At 42.8% G+C, this 23,770-nt stretch overlaps 1 protein-coding gene across 1 annotated transcript in view; it reads left to right on the top strand.

Moving 5' to 3' along the window:
- The window catches only part of LOC126212610 (speckle-type POZ protein-like), a 58,735-nt gene that overhangs the window by 15,359 nt on the left and 19,606 nt on the right, over positions 1–23,770 (top strand). The gene's annotated exons all lie outside the window — the stretch shown is intronic.

The following is a 23,770-nucleotide window of genomic DNA, read 5'->3' as shown; positions in this document are numbered from 1 at the left end:
CAGACGTTATTGCTATGCAAGTAGCATAACTGGCAGAGTCGGGCGTGACCCACCCGTGGTACACACAGGCGTGAACTTGTTGGGGTAACTGCTTTGGGTCACAGGGCAGTCATAAGAATACTGCGAGGGAACTGCGCAACATCGTTGGGTATCAGTGTATCATTGCCTTTGGTATTGTAGAAAGCTCCAGTTGGAATGCCATTTGGTCATCATGTTGCGTAGACTGGGTGATTTTTACGACCGTGTACAGACTCTATCGATTGATCGGTGAGCGGATATGGAAGAAAAAGGTCTACCGAACTTATGTCCGGAAATGCATGGTTTCCACACTAGAGACCATTTATTCAGTCATACACTGTTACTAATACTCGCTGTACCGCGTAGCCACGGTTACAGTATGTACTGAAAATGCTTTCCATGTGCCTCAACGCATGCGTGCATACGCTCCGTACCGTGCTCTGTATCACACGCTCACACCGGCCAGGCTGCATACGAACAGCGTCATAGGCAGGATGAATACGCTGCTCCAGTGTCTCCACATCTGGAACTGGCTACGCGTGCACGATACTTCTGAGGTGGCCCCATAACCAGAAATCGCACGGGTTGAGATGCGGTGGACGAGCGGGCCATGCAACTGGACCACCTTCTCCAACCCATCAACCAGGGAAGACACGAATGAGATGCGTCTGGGCGTTAACGGCAAAGTGTAGCAGCCACATAACCATTTGAATCATCAATAGCACTTCATCCAGAAAGACTCCCACAAGGAATGCCGATAGTTCAGGCCTATTAGGCGATGTGGAAGGAAGACTGGTCCCAAAATACGGCCGCCAATTATCCCGGTCCACACATACCGGCTGCACCGATGCTGATAATTCGCTGTCGCCATACCATGGGCGTTCTGCATACCATCCCACAGATGCCTGTTATGAGAGTTGAAGATACCACTCCACGTAAAGGTGCCGTCATCTGTGAACAGGATGGATAACACAGATCCCGGAATCGTGGTTGCCTGGGGAACAAATCAGTGACAGAACTGTTCCCTATGTGGAAAGTCTGTCGCTAGTACGCCCCGCACACACTGTAAGTGATAACGGTAGTAACAATCGTCATGGAGAATGTCCCACACGCTCGTCTGGCTTACCCTGTACAGGCCGGTCCACTGCCTGCTACTGAGATGGCGGTCGCCTTCCACACTGCTGATTACATTTTCTTTCAACTCTAGTGTCTGGTCATTTCGCGTACGTCCTTCACGACTTCTTGCATCCTAGGTCATGATGTGCGAGAACCGGTACCACCCTCTATGAGGATATCATGCACACTGTAACTGTAGCTGCATGATATTACACTGCAGCTTCTGTAACAAAGTATGACTGAATAAATGGTCTCTGGCATACGGATCATGCAGTTCTGGGCATCATCAGACATTTTTTGTTCCTTATCCTCTCATTGATCAATCACTAGAGTTTGTACATAGTTGATAAAATCATCTTGAATATTCCATAGACCCTTAAAGTGATAAAACTAATCTGTCTGTGTAACGTATTGGTAAAATTTTCGCAATGGTTTACTTAGCTGTGTTATGTTCCACACCGTAACTTTTTTTTAGAGACATACTGATGTTACAGATTTCATCTTGGACATGCAAGTTCAAAATGTGACACTAAGCCAGCTGAATTGGAGAATCCCGCAGTTCCCATGGCTATTTACTCATAATTTCGTATACAAATCGACTTCCTCTATTTCCTTCGTGTCCAATTAAAATCAGATATGACAGATAAATTCTCCTCTAAGAGTCACGTCCTAAAACTTCACATCAATTTTAAACATATTTCGTGTTAACTGTATTAAAATACTGCTTGAGTTCCAATATATTCCGTTTTCGTACGCTGTGTACCACCAGAAACGTATTTTCTGCTGTAACATCAATTGCGATCAACATTTATCCTCCATAAAAATTATCGGAGTAGCAGCCTCATTCAAAGAAACATTTATCCCATGTTTAATTGTCTATCAAAATGAATAAACGTAAATTATATAAAATTTTCACAAGCTACCAGTGATGTGTAGTACATATGCCGTAGAAAATCAGTGTTTGTGTAGCGCTTGTTGTAAGTAACATGTATCCCATTGTCTGCATTTACTGTAAACTAACGATAATTTTCATTTGGTTTTCGACTACAATCTCTAAAAATTTCACGAGATTAGTAGCGTTTATAGACGATATAAAGGAAACATCGATTTGCGTACGGACTGCTTCAGATCTTAACGGTAACTAGTTATACTTGGAGATCAACTGGTCCAGAACATAAAAAAGAACCTGCAGGTTTACTTCAATGATACTTGTTTACTGTTCTGTAAAACATTACACCAGCCACACTGCAGCCCTACTGTGAACACCGTCCTCGAACGTGGGAAGAGTTAGCTGACGTTCGTAAGTTAAGATCAGTCGCCTGGAAGCTGCTGTATATGGGTGTTTCTGGAGAGTTACCAGCAGTCATGTAACAGATATGCCACAGATACCTGTTACTATCTCCTGCTGTCGCTTCTACACGGAGTACATGATCTGTCCCCACTGATCCACTTGACTGTCAGCAGTTTCTGCAGGAAATACATGATCTGTCACCGCCCATCCACTTAGCTGTAAGCGGTCTGTCAGTGGTAGGACTAGGCTGCGTGGACAGTAGAGCGGGGACCAGGGAGGACCCAGCACGCGGTACCTATCACCCTAACCAACAAATAGGAGGTGCAGGCTTCCACTGAAATCGAAACTGAGTCAGTGAGACTGACTTCAGTTGTTGAGTAATATGGTATGTGCAGTGTCAAGAAGAGGAAAACACAAAAGGATAGCATCTGTTAACAGTATCAAGTTCAAATGTACGGCAAGTGAATGTATCCATTAGGGAAATGCAGAAAACGATGTGAGGGAACACTAAGTGTACTCACTGTCGATGGCTGGGAGCCTTATTCAGCCTGCCGAAGAGGTCATTCCGTCAACTGCTGAGGGAACGTGGTGCTACCGGCAGCTGATTGTTCTCTGTGGCCACACTTGGATCATTCAACTGCCAGAGAAAGTTGAGAATGGTGGTCTCACTCATCTATTTCAGTGAGACTCACAATTTGCTGCAGTGCAAAACTGGTCGTGCCCCCCACGTTCTGAATCGAATGTAACTACTGACTCAGAGTTCGAAGGTTCTGTGACAAAGCAGCCTGAAATTTCTTGGACTTGCGTCAAGGGGTTGAGAACTCTATGGAGACCCTAAATGGGTCAGGTGTTTGGTACACATCAGAGGCTGCTGCTCAGGTAGCTGTTTGGGTGCGGAGTGGACACAGCGGTTTTCAGATTAGACTACTCTTCATCCAGTCCAGGTAACGATAAGGACCAGAGAGTGTCAGTAATAGTTCCAAAGAAGAGTCACATACTGGCGAGAGTATTACAATTCAAGTGATTAACTTCTGAAGCACTGATAACAACGTGCCAGGTTTGAAGCTGGCCCAGTAGAGCTCACATAATACCCGGTACAGAAGGCTGGTGGAAACGCGGAACTGACAGCAGTGAGAGACTGATAAAAATTTCAGCGTGTATCCAAAATATACATGGAGATAGTAGGGCATTTGTCCCAGGTCACAAACAAATTGTACCAACCAAAACAGAAACATAAACTGCGTGTTAGGGTGTCTGGGAAAGACTCAGTATCATGGGTGGGGATTAATTTGGAAACAGGTCCCTCTGTCAACTTCTAGATCTACTCCAGATGCAACAAAAAATTATAGAGAAAACCGAAGCACTGTTACATAAGTTTCCAATTCACACTCTAATTGTTGAAGTAGATGTTAATTGTGCAACAATCGACTGAGAAAATGACAGTTTAGTAAGAGATGGGGGTGACAAGATGTCTGGTGAAACACCTCTAAATGAGTTGTCTGAGAATTAACTAAAACAGACTGTTTGGGAGCCCATTAGTGATATTGCATCTGATAGTTTCAAAATGACCATAACTCTTTGAGGAAGCTCACACAGAAACTAATATCAATGACCATGAAGCAACAATGATTTACAACGTACAAATGGCAACTAAAACAAGTAGCAGAATACATATATGTTCAGCAAACCAGATATAGAAGCAGTTGTGACCTATTTCAATACAAATCTCGAAATATTTAGCTCTGGAGAAAAACATGTAGAAAAATTGTGATTCAGGTTTATAAGAACATTCAGCTGTACACTTTGTACATATGTAGAGCAGTTCATGGTAAGAGGGACACTCCACAGTCTGCAGTCATTTTAAAGAAACATCTAAAGAAAAAGAGACAACTGGCCAATGAATGCTAGGCAAAACGTGGGGCTACATGTAGGAAGATGCTAAATGAGATGTATTTGGCTGATGAAAGAGAATTTCGTCTAACCTACTCAGACTACCGAGTCGCAGATAGTCACAACAAAAGGACTCATAATTAAACCTTTCGGTCATTAAGGCTGCAGTCAACAATAGACAACAAGCACACACACACACACACACACACACGTACTCACGCAAACGAAACTCACACACACGACTGCACTCTCAGGCAATTGAAACCACACTGCGAGCAGCAGCACCACTGCATGATGGGAGCGGCGACAGGGTGGGGGTGAAGAGGCGGTTGCGGTGGGGAGGGGTAGGGGTAGTATGTGTGGGTGGCGGACAGTGAAGTGCTGCATGTTAGATCGTGGGAATGGGAATGGTGGGGAGGGGGAGGGAAGTAGCAGAAAAGGAGGGAAATAGAGAGACAGTCTTTGGTGGTGGAATGACTGTTATGTTGTGATGGAATGAGAATAGGGTAGGAGCTGGATGGGTGAGGACAGTGACTGACAAAGGCTCCCACAACCCACCTGGCGTCCTCCTTTGTTAGTCACTGTCCTCACCCATCCAGCAAGGTGCCCTGTTCCCATCCCAGCACTACACAGCCGTCATTCCACCACCACCCCCAGTCTTTTTATTTCTCTGCGTTTCTGCTACTTCCCCTCCCTCCCCACCTCTCCGCTGCCCTCTGTCTAACCTGCAGCACTTCACTGTCCACCAACCCACCATACTGTCGCTCCCCTCCCTGCCACAGCCTCCTCCTCTCTCCACACCCAGTCGCCACTCCCATCATGCACTCGTGCTGCTGCTCACAATGTGGTTTCAGTTGCCTGAGACTTCAGTCATATGTGTGAGTTGCGTGTGTGTGTGTGTGTGTGTGTGTGTGTGTGTGTGTGTGTGCATGTCTACTGTTGACGAAGGCCTCATTGGCCAAAAGCTTTAACTCTGAGACTTTTTTGTTGTGCTTATCTGCAACTCAGCATTTCTGCTCTATGGTGAGTTGCAACTTTCGTTTTTGTAATATTGTTACATTCCATCCTGGATTTTTCATAATTTTACTCCTACTAAGAATACTGTAACAGAATAGCAATGATCTCTCACAAAACCAAGAAAATTCCGGTATTATGTAAAGCTGGTACCATATTTTGTGTTCAGACACTCGCAGACCAGGTAATGACAGCAATTAAGAATAGCAAAGCAAAATCAGAAACTCTGAATTAGTATCCCGAAATGTTTCTTTAGAGGTGGTATTGTGGGGTATTGCTCTAATTTGTGACGATGACAGATATAGATGTACCATTAGTGTCATTAGTGTTGAGAAACAGCTGAGATTTAACAAGGCTCCCGAGGGTGATGGAATCTCTATCAGACCTTACACCGAATTTGAGTCTGATTTAGCCCCTCTCTTAACCAAAATCTATTGTAAATCTCCAGTACAAATAACAGTGCCCTGTAGTTGGAAGAAGTTCGAGGAGACACCCATCTAGTAGAAGAGCAGCAGGAGTCATTCACAAAACTATCGTGCAATATCCTTGCCATCCATTTCTTATAGGATTTTTCAACATGTTCTCAGCTCAAACGTAATGAGGTTCCGTGAATAGAAGGAGCTCATTGCCAATCAGTATGGATTTCTAAAACTGTCACTTCTCACATTCCCTTCATGACATACTTAAAGCCATAATCAAGACAGTAAGGTAAATGCAGTAATTTCGGATTTTCGATAAAATCATTTGACTCACTGCCATAACCACACTTATTACCAAAAGTAAGATTATATGGGGCATGATGCGAAATTTGTAACTTAACTGAGGATTTATTTGGTAGGGAGGACTCAGCGTGTTGCTTCAATGCAGATAAATTAGTGTGTACAATGTAAGTGTATTACTACTCGAATTTGATGTAATTCTAAAATTAATAGTCTGTGAAAGAATTGAAACGTTAAAACTTCACTTGGAACACTGGTTCATGCAAGCGGGAAGTAGGTGTGTAATCGTCTGAAACTTGAAAGAAAGGCTCCTTTGCACGTACAGTAAGTAGGTGGCTAGCACGCAAAGTGTTCACACAATGTGAACTGAACGATGCAAGAAGAGCGGCAAAATTATTTTATGTAGCTTCGGATGTCGAAAAACGCAGGCTCATTTTTCAAGGTATTCACTGGTTAGCACTGAAACACCGTACCAAAAAGAGAATATACAGCAAGAGCCATGGATATTTTTGGCACATTTTTTGAATAGCCACATGAGATCGACACTGCCACCACCTGCAACTCACAGAATCATTTGAGTACTGACTAATTGCATAGACCACTTATCTGTTCTATTAATGAATAATAAGTTTTTGTTCCCTAAACAATGGGTTTGGCACTCTTATTTTATGCACAATCATGCACTTATACGAGTTCCTATTCCAAGTGCTGCAATAATCCCAGCATTGAACTTTAATATTCAAAAGTCTTCAGAGTATGTCTTTAATATCTCCAGTTCTATTCGTACTTCCTCATTGGGTATGTGTTATGGAACAGTGAGGCTTCGTGCGAGCGATGTGCGGTAGGAGAAGTACAGTTTGCTAAGAAAGTCCCGGACGCCACTCGCACTGAAAAGTACCTAAGGGCCACTTTAAAACTAAGTTTGAGGAATATTACAAGGGGGGAATATAAGTAGTACGTTAACGTCGGCGTCAACTGTTCTGTCCGCGCAATGACACGTCGGACACGGTTGGCTCTGTAAAAAAAAAAAAACTTGGCACATTGAAAGTAAATGGTTTACCAAACACAAATTTAGGGTAATTGACACTATAATTACGAACTTGGACTTAACGTACATATAACATGTTAACACTTACGTCAATAACAATGAGAGAACTTGAGTGGTTTGAAAAGTTTACAAATCACGTAGAAATGTCCATTCATTAACCAATCTGCGTTTTTCACACATGCTAGTCCCACATGCAACAAAATGACAGTATTTATCTGTAGGATTTAACAAATGACAAGTCTAATAATGACCCCTATGTAATGGTGCGTCCGTATTATACAGGAGATAAGAAGAGACTGATATCGTCCGGCAGTGGACGATGGGTTGCGCGCTTCTTTTTCTTTAATATTAAAAAGTCTTCAGAGTATGTCTTTAATATCGATGTTTTACATGCTCGATGAGTTAGTCTATAGTTTCTTAGGAGAGTCAGTGGTGCTGGCTTCATTTCTCCTTGTAAATCATCATAAATACATCATTACAATGCATAGTTAAATATTATACATTGGCAAATAAATGACTCTTGGCCTCTTTCATCACTCAGATCAGTGTTTTGTGTGATGAGATGTGGTGGTGTGGAAATACATCTCACACCACAAGCTTCTATGCCCTTAATGTTTAAACTCTTTATAGCCTACGTTTCACTTCCATACATCGCTACACTCCACACAAATACTTTCAGAAAAGACTTCCTTACACTTAAATCTATACTAGTTGTTAACAAATTTCTCTTCTTCAGAAATGCTCTTCTCGGCATTTCCAGTCTACATATTATATCATCTCCATTTCGACCATCATCAGTTGTTTTTCTGCGCAAATAGCAAAACGCATCGACTACTTTAAGTGGCTCATTTCAGAATATAATTCCCTCAGCATCACGTGATTTAATTCGCCTAAATTCCATTACCCTTGTTTCGCTTTTGTGACTTTCATCTCATATCAATCTTTCGAGACACAGTCCATTCTGTTCTATTGCTCTTCCTACTCCTTTGCTTTGTCTGACAGAATTACAGCGTCATAGGTAAACCTCAAAGTTTTTAGATCTCCTTTCTTGACTTTATTTGCTCACGCAAATTTTTCTTTGTTTTCATTTATTGATTGCTCAAAAATAGCAATTGAATAAAATCGGGTATAGGCTACAAACCTGTCTCACTCCCTTCTCAATCCCTGCTTCACTTTTGAGCAAGGATAGAAAATGTTTCAAGGACAAAAGTTTCCAACAAGTAAGCTGATCGAAGAACCTCTTGTAGAAGTTAGTATTGCTCCACAGTTAATAATTGTTCACTTGTAATAATCATTCGGTGTCTGCCTTAATATATATGTGTTGTTGTGAGCCACTTGTTGCAAAAATGGTTAGTATCCTTCCGTGTTGTTCAAGCAAAACTTCTGTTACATTGCTTGATAAATTGTGCTACTGCTTGGTGTCTTATTTCCAAAACATAATTTCAGTACCAAATAAAGTCAATCCCAATACTTAACTCCCTCTATAAACGGTGCTCGCTCTTGGTACCACTTTTTCTAATTAGGCTGGTGACCGTTTCCTTGTGCATAATCGCAGTTTACTTTATTATTAATGGAACCGGGATTCTAGTCTCGTTTGTTCTGTTATTGCCTCCTTTCAATAGGAATGCTTAGAGAAACGAAAATAGTCCCATACCTTGACCATTAGACACAGTCACGGTCAAATTAAAATCCTTTCTCAGGAGGAACATTAGGGTATATTACTAATTGAGAAAGAACCGGTAGTGTTATGAATCTTAGGTTGCCTCTATAATCGCGTGTAGAAATTCCGGACGTTTTCCTCATTGGGCGAACCAGTGCATAAGCAGGTGTGGCGATTCGTGCAAGGCAACGGTTCCACCTTGCTTAAAATGCTCTGGTCAGCGCTCAGTTTCAGATAGGCGATGTGTGGTATTTCTCCATCAACAAGAGCTACAATGTACAAGGGCCTACGCCCCGTCGGGAAGGGTAACTGGTAGCTCACAGTACACGCACTCAGATCGTGTACGACAGCCTCCCATTCCCTTCCCATTTTGCCCTCTACAGCTCCCTCTAGTACCATGGAAGTCATTCCCTCATGTCTTAGCAGATGTCCTGTCCCTTCTCCTTATCAGTGTTTTCCACATATTCCTTTCCTCTACGATTCTGCGTAAAATCTCCTCATTCCTTACCTTATCAGTCCACCTAATTTTCAACATTCGTCTATAGTACCACATCTCTAATGCTTCGATTCTCTTCTGTTCCGGTTTTCCCACAATCCATGTTTCACTACCATACTATGCTGAACTCCAGACGTACATCCTCAGAAATTTATTCCTCAAATTAAGGCCGGAATTTGATATTAGTAGACTTCTCTTGGCCAGAAATGCCTTTTTTGCCATAGCGAGTCTGCTTTTGATGTCCTCCTTGCTCCGTCCGTCATTGGTTATTTTACTGCCTAGGTAGCAGAATTCCTTAACTTCATTGACTTCGTGACCATCAGTCCTGATGTTACGTTTCTCGCTGTTCTCATTTCTACTACTTCTCATTACCTTCGTCTTTCTCCGATTTACTCTCTAACCATACTGTGTACTCATTAGACTGTTCATTCCGTTCAGCAGATCATTTAATTCTTCTTCACTTTCACTCAGGATAGCAATGTCATCAGCGAATCGTATCATTGATATCCTTTCACCTTGTATTTTAATTCCACTCCTGAACCTATCTTTTATTTCCGTCATTGCTTCCTCGATGTACAGATTGAAGAGTAGGGGCGAAAGGCTACAGCCTTGTCTTACACCCTTCTTAATACGAGCACTTCGTTCTTGATCGTCCACTCTTATTATTCCCTCTAGGTTGTTGTACATATTGTATATGACCCGTCTCTCCCTATAGCTTACCTCTACTTTTTTCAGAATCTCGAACAGCTTGCACCATTTTATATTGTCGAACGCTTTTTCCAGGTCGACAAATCCTATGAAAGTGTCTTGACTTTTCTTTAGCCTTGCTTCCATTATTAGCCGTAACGTCAGAATTGCCTCTCTCGTCCCTTTACTTTTCCTAAAGCCAAACTGATCGTCACCTAGCGCATTCTCAATTTTCTTTTCCATTTTTCTGTATATTATTCTTGTAAGCAGCTTCGATGCATGAGCTGTTAAGCTGATTGTGCGATAATTCTCGCACTTGTCAGCTCTTGCCGTCTTCGGAATTGTGTGGATGATGCTTTTCCGAAAGTCAGATGGTATGTCGCCAGACTCATATATTCTACACACCAATGTGAATAGTCGTTTTGTTGCCACTTCCCCCAATGATTTTAGAAATTCTGACGGAATGTTATCTATCCCTTCTGCCTTATTTGACCGTAAGTCCTCCAAAGCTCTTTTAAATTCCGATTCTAATACTGGATCCCCTATCTCTCCTAAATCGACTCCTGTTTCTTCTTCTATCACATCAGACAAATCTTCTCCCTCATAGAGGCTTTCAATGCTTTCCACCTATCTGCTCTCTCCTCTGCATTTAACAGTGGAATTCACGTTGCACTCTTAATGTTACCACCGTTGCTTTTAATGTCACCAAAGGTTGTTTTGACTTTCCTGTATGCTGAGTCTGTCCTTCCGACAATCATATCTTTTTCGATGTCTTTACATTTTCTCTGCAGCCATTTCGTCTTAGCTTCCCTGCACTTCCTATTTATTTCATTCCTCAGCGACTTGTATTTCTGTATTCCTGATTTTCCCGGAACATGTTTGTACTTCCTCCTTTCATCAATCAACTGAAGTATTTCTTCTGTTACCCATGGTTTCTTCGCAGCTACCTTCTTTGTACCTATGTTTTCCTTCCCAACTTCTGTGATGGCCCTTTTTAGAGATGTCCATTCCTCTTCAACTGTACTGCCTACTGCGCTATTCCTTATTGCTGTTTCTATAGCGTTAGAGAACTTCAAACGTATCTCGTCATTCCTTAGTACTTCCGTATCCCACTTCTTTGCGTATTGATTCTTCCTGACTAATGTCTTGAACTTCAGCCTACTCTTCATCACTACTATATTGTGATCTGAGTCTATATCTGCTCCTGGGTACGCCTTACAATCCAGTATCTGGTTTCGGAATCTCTGTCTGACCATGATGTAATCTAATTGAAATCTTCCCGTATCTCCCAACCTTTTCCAAGTATACCTCTTCCTCTTGTGATTCTTGAACAGGGTATTCGCTATTACTAGCTGAAACTTGTTACAGAACTCAATTAGTCTTTCTCCTCTTTCATTCCTCGTCCCAAGCCCATATTCTCCTGTACTCCTTCCCCTACAACTGCGTTCCAGTCGCCCATGGCTATTAGATTTTCGTCCCCCTTTACATACTGCATTACCGTTTCAATATCCTCATACACTTTCTCTATCCGTTCATCTTCAGCTTGCGACGTCGGCATGTATACCTGAACTATCGTTGTCGGTGTTGGTCTGCTGTCGATTCTGATTAGAACAACCCGGTCACTGAACTGTTCACAGTAACACACCCTCTGCCCTACCTTCCCCTTCATAACGAATCCTACACCTGTTATACCATTTTCTGCTGCTGTTGATATTACCCGATACTCATCTGACCAGAAATCCTTGTCTTCCTTCCACTTCACTTCACTGACCCCTACTATATCTAGATTGAGCCTTTGCATTTCCCTTTTCAGATTTTCTAGTTTCCCTACCACGTTCAAGCTTCTGACATTCCACGCCCCGACTCGTAGAACGTTATCCTTTCGTTGATTATTCAATCTTTTTCTCATGGTAACCTCCCCCTTGGTAGTCCCTCCCAGAGATCCGAATGGGGGACTATTCCGGAATCTTTTGCCAATGGAGAGATCATCATGACACTTCTTCAATTACAGGCCACATTTCCTGTGGATACACGCTACGTGTCTTTAATGCAGTGGTTTCCATTGCCTTCTGCATCCTCATGTCGTTGATCATTGCTGATTCTTCCACCTTTAGGGGCAATTTACCACCCCCGCCTTCTTTGACAAGGCCGTTGGCAGAATGAGGCTGACTTCTTATGCCAGAAGTCTTCGGCTGCCAATGCTGATTATTTATCACAATTTAGGCAGTGGCGGGGATCGAACCTGGGACCGAAGACGTTTTGATTATGAATCAAAGACGCTACCCCTAGACCACGGGTAAACCATTCCACTAATATGCCCGGATATTCCACCAGTAACTCCAAGGTTCGCTCCATAACCGCCCATCGCTAAACAAAACTATTTCAAAACACCGTCAGCACCGCCACTGGCATCCCAGTTGGAAAGAGACAGCCACCTGCCACTTTACAAATACGGCCCATAGAACAATTCTTAGACAACATATGTGTATGGAGATAAACAGCGATTAATTTACATATAATCAATTATTCAAAATGACAGTCACAATCGCATTATTTATTTTGACGCCAACCGGTTTCAACTCGCGTTGGGGTCATCTTCGGGGCAGTTTACTCCATTTGGTCGCTTGCCACCAACCAGGTTGAAATCGGTTGGAGGCAAAATAAATAATGCGATTGTGACTGTCATTTTGAATAATTGACTCTATGACAATGATTAACGCCCTTCCCAACTCCTAGCGGCTATGGCAGGATTTATGGTACAAGAATGGAATGCGCTATCTGCGATCACCAACGAGAATGTACTCCCACAAGGCCTTTGGACGTGGAAAACAGCATTGGCAACCATCTCTGATACAAGTTCTCAACCTGACACTGCAGCTCCCTTTGGGGATATCAGGTATACTGAAAAGACAGAGAGGGAGACCGAGAAGGAGCTGCGCTCTTCACCAGTGGTGTGTTGTGCCACACACCAGTACTGATGTACCACGACGCTACCGCAGCTTCCAAGCGGTAGCGGTCAGGTTCTCGTCTCCAGTTGGTCGAATCACCATAGTGGCTGTCAGCTGTGGTACATTTATCCGACGAGTCATATGCATTGCACAACAGCTGGAGCCTCCTTTCCTACTCTGTGACGATTTTAACGAACGCAACACATTTTGGGCCGGCGTGTTGCATGATAAACTGGGTGCCGAGATTATGAGGATTCTTGAGGAGTTCAATCTTGTCGTTCTCAGTGACGATTCGACTACATTACTCCTGTTACTGGGTCAGCGACCGTCAGCCGCCTACCTTGTTTTCTATTCCCTCGTTTCTTGCGTGGACTGCTATTCTCATCCTGTGGGATCGAGTCACGACACTCTTCTTGTATCAGTGTTCACACAGATCCCTGTAACGGTCAACAGGTCACGTCTGAAATGGCTCGTCCTGAAGGCGGATTGGTCATGGTACTGTGCAGTAATGGATGCACCATTTCCCTCGTTCCCCAGCGAGAAGTCACCGCATGTAAGGTATATTATCAGATTAGAATGGTGGTTAAAAAACCAGGAAAAGCTCCCCCAGACGCAATACGGATTTTCTAAGGGTAGAAGTATTTTTGACAACTTCACATTCGGTGCAATGGACACTGAAAAAATCTTGCTGACTTGAGGGTACCTTATGACTTAATTTCTTGATTTTTCAGGAGCTCTTGACTGTACTACTGCTGCACCTCGCACTTTTACGAATTATCTATGATTTACTAGCCTGTCGTAACGTTTACATCAGTGACCAGAAAGAAGTGTCATATGTGCCTCGCGTGATGTCTTGTGGCATTCCACAGGATGCGATACCGAGTCCCTTACGTCCCTTACCATACACCCTTCATGTCACCGACCTGAAGAGTACTTATCCACAACGCCAAAGTTTTCAGTACATGGATGATATTGTATCTACGCCCATTCACCATGTCACTAACATTTCATCCTCTTCATCAACAACTTCATGGCAACAGATTGGTTACAGTTCTCTGAACATCATCTACGGAAAGTGCAAAGTGATCTGACGTACCTACGCTAAATTGTGTTAAAAGATAAACATCGTTTTAAACCATGGGCAAGCCAATCTTTGCAATATGTACTAATCGTCAGTTGAACTTCCACGCTAACTCAAAAAAAAAAAAAAAGTAAAACTGCCCTCTTGCTACATTATCGCTTTATGTGTGTTTCTCAAGACCTACGTTTTACTGATTTGCGTCTAAGTACACTCTGTTGCCCGCAAATACTGGAACACATTCCACTGAAAACAAGGCAATCAGCGTGGTACCAACACGACGGATGTCCCTCCCATTCTGGACGCTCACTGAAGGGCCAAAGAGACTGGTACACGTGGCCATTATCGTGTAGGGCCCCCATGAGCACTCAGAAGTGCCGCAACACGACAGAGTAGGCATTCGACTGATGTCTGAACTAGTGTTGGAGGGAACAGACACCATGAAACCTGCAGGACTGTCCACACGAGAGGGTGGGGATTTCTTCTGAACAGCACGTTGCAGGGAATCTCACATATGCTCAATAATGTTCATGACTGGGGAGTTTGGTGGCCAGCGGAAGTGTTTCAACTTAGAAGAGTGTTCCTGGAGGCACTCTGCAGCAATTATGGCCGTGTGGGGTGTCGCATTGTCCTGCTGGATCTGCCGCAGTCCGTCGGATCGCTCAGTGGTTGTGAATGGACGCAGGTGATCAGACTGGATGCGGTTGTCTCTGTGCCCGTACACGTCTGTCCACTCAATACAATTTGAAAAGAGACTCGCCAAACACGGCAACATGTTTCCAGTCATCAACAGATGAATGTCAGTGTTGATAGGCCCAAGAGATGCGTAAGGCTTTGTGTCCGGCAGCCATCAAGGGTGCACTAGTGGGCCTTCTACTGTAAACCCCCTATCGATGATGTTTCAATGAATGGTTCGCATGCTGACACTTGTTGATGGCCGAGCATTGAAATCTGCAGCAATTTGCGGAAGGATAGCATTTCTATCACGTTGAATGATTGTCTTCAGTCATCGTTGGTCCCGTTCTTGCAGGATCTTTTTCCGGCCACATCGACAGCGGCGACGTGATGTTCTACCGGATTCCTGATATTCTCGGTACACTCGTGAAATGGTCGTACGGGAGAATCCCGACTTCTTCGTTGCCTCGGAGATGCTGTGTGCCTTCGCTCGTGCACCGACTATAACACCACGTTCAAACTCACTTATATCTTGATAACCTGCCATTGTACCATCAGTAACCGATCTAACACATGCGCCAGACACTTGTCTTATACAGGCGCTGCCTGTTTGCATGTCTGTGTATTTCAATACGCATGCCTATAACAGGTTTCTTAAGCTCATCAGTGTACAATGACAAACGTTCCTAAGAGAATATTTGGAGAGCATCGGAACAGTAGCTCAGGAAACGCAAATTGGCCTGCACACCCACCGAACTTCTATATATTTATCCGTGGCAAAAATTAGAGCGAAACATCTGTGATGAAACACCGACGTCTCCCGAAAATATGAAATGCTTCGTGACATGGATCCATACTGCCGTTAACTCCAGATGAAATTCTACGTGCCGTATTGTTTCTCCAGAATCACTTTATTACGTATAATGAGCTCAAGGCCCGTCTTAGCAGCTTCTCCCTGTCTAGAGGAGATATCCCAGTTCATCACGCCCGACCAAGTTACCTGCGTCGACCGACTGCCCATGCGTTCGCCTCCAAGTAGCACGAAAAGGCGAAGCTCCCTTTGATCGTTCTGTCGGTTCGCACCAAAAAAGCATATTTTGTTGCGTTTTGTTGCCAATCACGGCAGAATAAAGTTCCTAGAAACTCTCAAACCTCTCTACCAGAAGAGTTTGTCTTGCAAACTCTCTGCACAATTCCTTTGAATAACCTGGTGGGATTGCTAAACGTCTGTAAGAGAGAATGTGGACTGTAGTTACCACTCTGACAGAAGAGGAAGAATGGGGAAGATACCTTCAAGTCCGTCGAGAACCAGTAATTTCTGAAACTACGTAGAACTCTTTTGCTGTTGTCGCATGTGGTAGCTTAATGTGGCTCGAGTTGTGCAACCTTCGACATATTAGTGGCTCATGTGTTCCATCATGCCAAAACACCTTAAAAATGAGCAACGGATGCATTCATAAATCTGACAGAATGGCAATTGCAAAGCACTTTCGTAATAAGCAATTGGAAGGACGGCATTGTAGGAAAGGTGGTCCACATATGTGGCTATTCATCGAACTAGCTTTCCATACCCGAAAACGGCGGTTCAGCTTTACGTAACCTGATTCATGCGCATATTCGTCAACTGATTCGGTGGCACATATTACAAAAACAAACGCCACACGATAACTGAAACATATATATGAATGTTTCTTTATTTGTCCCTCCTTCGATTCCATACTACTCGATCTTTTGCTATTAAACTTTGCTGATTTGTTGTGTATCAACAAACGGAGATTTCTCAATTGTATTAAAGTTGTCGAAGAAAAATCTAGAAACTGGATGTGTCGAGAATAAAACATGCCAAGAATAAACAAGAGCAATTAATGAAAAAATTAAGCAAACATTTTGGCAGCCGTTAACACACAATGGAAATGTAACTGACAGGCATCTCGGAAGTTGCCAACTTTAAACTGAATGCAAGTGGCCGAAGGCGAAAACGCTATCCGTCTGTGCAGGTACGTCAACATTGAGGAGTTACCATAGACACGTACTCAAATTTTATTGTCGAATAGGTGGTGCGCGTGGCCTTTTAACATATTTGTGTGTGTCACATTGTTCAGCGGCAGTTCTTGCGTTTCCGTATGTACGAAGTATGTGAAGTGAGTGGAACATAGATATAGACATTTCTGTCCGTGTGTGACGTAACAGGTGGTGTTAATTATAAACTTCAAACTACAACTCGGAATAACACAACTGACACAATTTTCTCTTCTTTTGACAAACTAATTATAATAGTTTCCGCGAAGTAATACTTTCACTATCAAGCGAACCAGATGATGCAGTCGTTAGCAAATTTTCTTATTCGGGAAGATGAAGATTTCGAACCTGCGCATCCAGATTTAAGTTTTCGTGATTACCTTGTCGCTTCTGGAAAATACTGGAGTGGTTCTTTTGAAAGGCAATTGCCGGATTTCTTCCCCGTCATTGAAACATTCCGAGCGTGTGCTCTGTCTCTAGTGACCTAGATCTCGACGGGTTTGAGCCCCAATTTCCTCCCTTTCTCTTTTAAATCAGTTACGCCATCTTTACAACGAGCTGTTGGTCAATGTAGACCTCCAGCACCGAAGAAAAAGGCATCACGAACCGCAGAAACAAACGAGCACCTTGAAGTAAAATTGGAAAGCGATCGACTACGCGCTTTTAAATTCAGATGAGCACTGCATACCGATCTATATCTTGGTACATTACACTGTGGCGCTAATTTTGATTTGAGGCATCACACAGAATCTGATAATTGAACTTGTAGTGCTCTCTAAAATGAAACACCAGCAATACACAAAGCAGGTGGATAAGCGAAATAGACGAAATTACATTCATCACCCTCAACATTATCAACGTTAGTACCAGGTGACATAAACCTATCGAACATTTGTATGCAGAAATGGCCATTCAGGTTATTTTAACATATTCACATGCAGCCATTCATGGGACGAAGTAAAAGAACTTAGGTTCACTGGAGGGTCATCAAATGAATGCCATAATATTTTCTGACTTTATACAAACATTAGTACAATTCACGTATCCAAATGACATTACCCGGTGCAACATGTATCATGTGTGAAAATTCTATCGCAACATTGAAAGTACAAGGGAAAATTTATCATCTTACAGGATCTCTACTAGCGTAGACAAATGAAGATACAAATTATTTCCTATTTACTTCATGGAAAACACTCATGAATATCTTTGTTAACGTTCTCAGTTCAGTATAGATGCTAAAGGAGAAACTGTCACTGCAGTACAAATTTTATTCGATCTACAAACGAATTAAAACTATAGTTCACATCTGGCCTTGAATGAATGCCTGCTGATGCTACAAAGTTGTAGCTAGAGCAGGCAGAACACCTGTCAGCCAACGCGAAACTGAAAACATAACTCCAACAATTAATGAAATAATGACAGTTACAGCTGGTGCAGAGTTAAACTCGCATGCTCGCAGAGAATTTAACTAACTTGATGTAATTCTTCTTCGCAGATATGACGATGTTAATCGAGTATCCAAATCTCATCTCTCATACGAAGGATTGCAGTATCGGAGTGTATTTTGACGAAGAGAACATTGATGTTTTCACAATATCAAATGGTTCAAATGGCTCTGAGCACTATGGCACTTAACATCTGTGGTCATCAGTCCCCAAGAAATTAGAACTACTTACACCTAATTAAACTAAGGTCATCACACACATCCATTCCCGAGGCAGGATTCGAACCTGCGATCGTAGCAACCGCACGGTTCAGGGCTGAACCGCCTAGAACCACTTGGCCACCGCGGTCGGCCACAATATAAAGCTAAGAAATTGAGAGAGTGCTAAGGAAACAAATAAGGAAATTAGAGCTACGAATTACTATTCACATCGATTGATGGTTCGTGGAAAAGCTGAAAATCAGATCTTGAAATGTCAACAATTGTTCCAGTAATACATTCGATTAAATTTAGCCAAATGGCGTTCCAGAGAGTTCCCTTATTTACGTCAGTCAGTCGTTAATGGTGGCAACGGAATGCCAATGAGCTGGGAAAAACTGTCATATTAGTGACAAGGCTTTCCACTGCACATGCATGATACGCGCAAGGTACAATGACATTTGTTTCCACAAATGGCCACTCAGCTTATTTTAACATATTCAAATGCCACCATTCACGTGAAGTAAAAGAACTTAGGTTCACTGGAGGGTCATCACATGAATCTCATATTATTGTCCGCGCGTGACATTATACAGACATTGAAATTCTGAATAATTTTCATTGTCGATCATCATGGTTTTGGAGAGACACGCTGCTGCATGTATTCCGTTGAACGGCAAAGTAGATGAGTATCACACGAATACATTTTGATTTTATTGGCCACAAAATCGAGGCCACTTCAAACTCATCAGCAGAAGCACAAAAACCAGAAGTCGACATTGACCCATATCTAATGGAAGCCTTCAAGAAAAACATGATTTGTAGTCCATATGAATTCTGCAACACCAGTTCTCCTTACATGCCTCTCGGAAAATGCAGGAAAAGTAACGAAAGATGACTGTCGGCGAGACTACACCTGGCAATGACGGATACCAATTTTGTCGTCGACCATTGACTGAAGATACCAGACAATCGATCACTTTAATAAAACTATATAACAATGATACATAAGTAGTTAATCATTAGGAGATACCAGAATCACCGTCTTCCGCGAAAACGTGCAAGCCTCACACCAACAGCGAATAGTGCAATTTGGCAAAATGGATCAAGTACATTTGCGAACCAGGCTACAAAATGAGTGATAGGGCAGTGGAAAGCATATATCAATAAAATCGACCAATTTTAACTGGTACCCTGTAACAATGAAGCTGTATAGTGCATTTTTTTTCTCTTCCAAGCCACGATCGACATAGTTTCTCCTTTGATAGTTCAGATTCAAAATGGACAGAGCGTGTCTTTCACATACAGAAAATGGCAGTGCAAGGGGATTGTCACCACCTCGAACTGTGTTACCAGCACCTTTCTCACTGTGCATGGCCATTACTTTTGATAAGACGCAATTTTACTCTCACGTGTCAACATATTACGCATGAAAAATGTTAGATCCAGCCTAGTCGTCAAATGTGGGGTGTCTAGAAAACCTGATTTCTCGGATCGTTAGGCAACACTCAGACAAATCGTATTCGTGAGTTTTATTACAAAAGGAAAAGATAACAAAACTTTGTCAATTACACAGATGTGTCACAAGCAAAGGCCGACATGCAAAATAAGCAACGATCTTCAGTATAAACGCCGACTGCTGTGGACGAGTGATTCTAGGCGCTTCAGTCCGGAACCGCGCTGCTGCTACAGTCGTAGGTTCGAATCCTGCCTCGGGCATGGATGTGTGCGATGCCTTTACGTTAGTTAGGTTTAAGTAGTTCTAAGTCATGGGACTGACCTGAGATGTAAGTCCCATAGTTCTCAGAGGCATCTGAACCTTTTTTTTTTTTAGTATAAACAATCCTAAGTTGCTGACCCCCCCCCCATGAACCATGGACCTTGCCGTTGGTGGGGAGGCTTGCGTGCCTCATCGATACAGATAGCCGTACCGTAGGTACAACCACAACGGAGGGGTATCTGTTGAGAGGCCAGACAAACGTGTGGTTCCTGAAGAGGAGCAGCAGCCTTTTCAGTAGTTGCAAGGGCAACAGTCTGGATGATTGACTGATCTGGCCTTGTAACAATAACCAAAACGGCCTTGCTGTGCTGGTACAGCGAACGGCTGAAAGCAAGGGGAAACTACGGCCGTAATTTTTCCCGAGGACATGCAGCTTTACTGTATGATTAAACGATGATGGCGTCCTCTTGGGTAAAATATTCCGGAGGTAAAATAGTCCCCCATTCGGATCTCCGGGCGGGGACTACTCAAGAGGATGTCGTTATCAGGAGAAAGAAAACTGGCGTTCTACGGATCGGAGCGTGGAATGTCAGGTCCCTTAATCGGGCAGGTAGGTTAGAAAATTTGAAACGGGAAATGGATAGGTTAAAGTTAGATATAGTGGGAATTAGTGAAGTTCGGTGGCAGGAGGAACAAGACTTCTGGTCAGGTGACTACAGGGTTATAAACACAAAGTCAAATAGGGGTAATGCAGGAGTAGGTTTAATAATGAATAGGAAAATAGGAACGCGGGTAAGCTACTACAAACAGCTTAGTGAACGCATTATTGTGGCCAAGATAGATACGAAGCCCACACCTACTACAGTAGTACAAGTTTATATGCCAACTAGCTCTGCAGATGACGAAGATATTGAAGAAATGTATGATGAAATAAAAGAAATTATTCAGATTGTGAAGGGAGACGAAAATTTAATAGTTATGGGTGACTGGAATTCCAGTGTAGGAAAAGGGAGAGAAGGAAACATAGTAGGTGAATATGGATTGGGGCTAAGAAATGAAAGAGGAAGCCGCCTGGTAGAATTTTGCACAGAGCACAATTTAATCATAGCTAACACTTGGTTTAAGAATCATGATAGAAGGTTGTATACATGGAAGAACCCTGGAGATACTAAAAGGTATCAGATTGATTATATAATGGTAAGACAGAGATTTAGGAACCAGGTTTTAAATTGTAAGACATTTCCAGGGGCAGATGTGGACTCTGACCACAATCTATTGGTTATGACCTGTAGATTAAAACTGAAGAAACTGCAAAAAGGTGGGAATTTAAGGAGATGGGACCTGGATAAACTGAAAGAACCAGAGGTTGTACAGAGTTTCAGGGAGAGCATAAGGGAACAATTGACAGGAATGGGGGAAAGAAATACAGCAGAAGAAGAATGGGTAGCTTTGAGGGATGAAGTAGTGAAGGCAGCAGAGGATCAAGTAGGTAAAAAGACGAGGGCTAGTAGAAATCCTTGGGTAACAGAAGGAATATTGAATTTAATTGATGAAAGGAGAAAATATAAAAATGCAGTAAATGAAGCAGGCAAAAAGGAATACAAACGTCTCAAAAATGAGATCGACAGGAAGTGCAAAATGGCTAAGCAGGGATGGCTAGAGGACAAATGTAAGGATGTAGAGGCTTATCTTACTAGGGGTAAGATAGATACTGCCTACAGGAAAATTAAAGAGACCTTTGGAGATAAGAGAACCACTTGTATGAACATCAAGAGCTCAGATGGAAACCCAGTTCTAAGCAAAGAAGGGAAAGCAGAAAGGTGGAAGGAGTATATAGAGGGTCTATACAAGGGCGATGTACTTGAGGACAATATTATGGAAATGGAAGAGGATGTAGATGAAGATGAAATGGGAGATATGATACTGCGTGAAGAGTTTGACAGAGCACTGAAAGACCTGAGTCGAAACAAGGCCCCCGGAGTAGACAACATTCCATTGGAACTACTGACGGCCTTGGGAGAGCCCGTCCTGACAAAACTCTACCATCTGGTGAGCAAGATGTATGAAACAGGCGAAATACCCTCAGACTTCAAGAAGAATATAATAATTCCAATCCAAAAGAAAGCAAATGTTGACAGATGTGAGAATTACCGAACAATCAGTTTAATAAGCCACAGCTGCAAAATACTAACACGAATTCTTTACAGACGAATGGAAAAACTAGTAGAAGCCGACCTCGGGGAAGATCAGTTTGGATTCCGTAGAAATACTGGGACACGTGAGGCAATACTGACCTTACGACTTATCTTAGAAGAAAGATTAAGGAAAGGCAAACTTACGTTTCTAGCATTTGTAGACTTAGAGAAAGCTTTTGACAATGTTGACTGGAATACTCTCTTTCAAATTCTAAAGGTGGCAGGGGTAAAATACAGGGAGCGAAAGGCTATTTACAATTTGTACAGAAACCAGATGGCAGTAATAAGAGTCGAGGGACATGAAAGGGAAGCAGTGGTTGGGAAGGGAGTAAGACAGGGTTGTAGCCTCTCCCCGATGTTATTCAATCTGTATATTGAGCAAGCAGTAAAGGAAACAAAAGAAAAATTCGGAGTAGGTATTAAAATCCATGGAGAAGAAATAAAAACTTTGAGGTTCGCCGATGACATTGTAATTCTGTCAGAGACAGCAAAGGACTTGGAAGAGCAGTTGAACGGAATGGACAGTGTCTTGAAAGGAGGATATAAGATGAACATCAACAAAAGCAAAACGAGGATAATGGAATGTAGTCAAATTAAATCGGGTGATGCTGAGGGGATTAGATTAGGAAATGAGACACTTAAAGTAGTAAAGGAGTTTTGCTATTTGGGGAGCAAAATAACTGATGATGGTCGAAGTAGAGAGGATATAAAATGTAGACTGGCAATGGCAAGGAAAGCGTTTCTGAAGAAGAGAAATTTGTTAACATCGAGTATAGATTTAAGTGTCAGGAAGTCTTTTCTGAAAGTATTTGTATGGAGTGTAGCCATGTATGGAAGTGAAACATGGACGATAAATAGTTTGGACAAGAAGAGAATAGAAGCTTTCGAAATGTGGTGCTATAGAAGAATGCTGAAGATTAGATGGGTAGATCACATAACTAATGAGGAGGTACTGAACAGGATTGGGGAGAAGAGGAGTTTGTGGCACAACTTGACCAGAAGAAGGGATCGGTTGGTAGGACATGTTCTGAGGCATCAAGGGATCACCAGTTTAGTATTGGAGGGCAGCGTGGAGGGTAAAAATCGTAGGGGGAGACCAAGAGATGCATACACTAAGCAGATTCAGAAGGATGTAGGTTGCAGTAGGTACTGGGAGATGAAGAAGCTTGCACAGGATAGAGTAGCATGGAGAGCTGCATCAAACCAGTCTCAGGACTGAAGACCACAACAACAACACAACAAGTTGCTGATGTGCAAGTGCCTAACCTACAAGCTGCTACAGAACTCGCTGATCTTGAAGCTACCACTTAACTGGGCCGCGACCAGTCGGGCGCGGCGCTAATTCGTCTTCGCGTAGGGGCCGCCGCTCTCGCGTTGTGATCCTGGAAAAGCGTCGGCCAGCGTGCGATTGGCCGACGTCTTCTCACAGTCATCTCCATTCTATCGTCCACGACTGGTATACCGGCGCTTGACTGTAGCAGAAAACATCAGCGAACAAGTTGCAACGTCGCCAACCATGTAGAGCAGTTGCAGCCGTCCTAGTTTGTAGTC

The sequence above is a fragment of the Schistocerca nitens genome, chromosome 11, assembly GCF_023898315.1.
Source record: "Schistocerca nitens isolate TAMUIC-IGC-003100 chromosome 11, iqSchNite1.1, whole genome shotgun sequence".
NCBI lineage: Eukaryota > Metazoa > Arthropoda > Insecta > Orthoptera > Acrididae > Schistocerca > Schistocerca nitens.
This window is presented reverse-complemented; position numbering and strand designations above follow the sequence as displayed.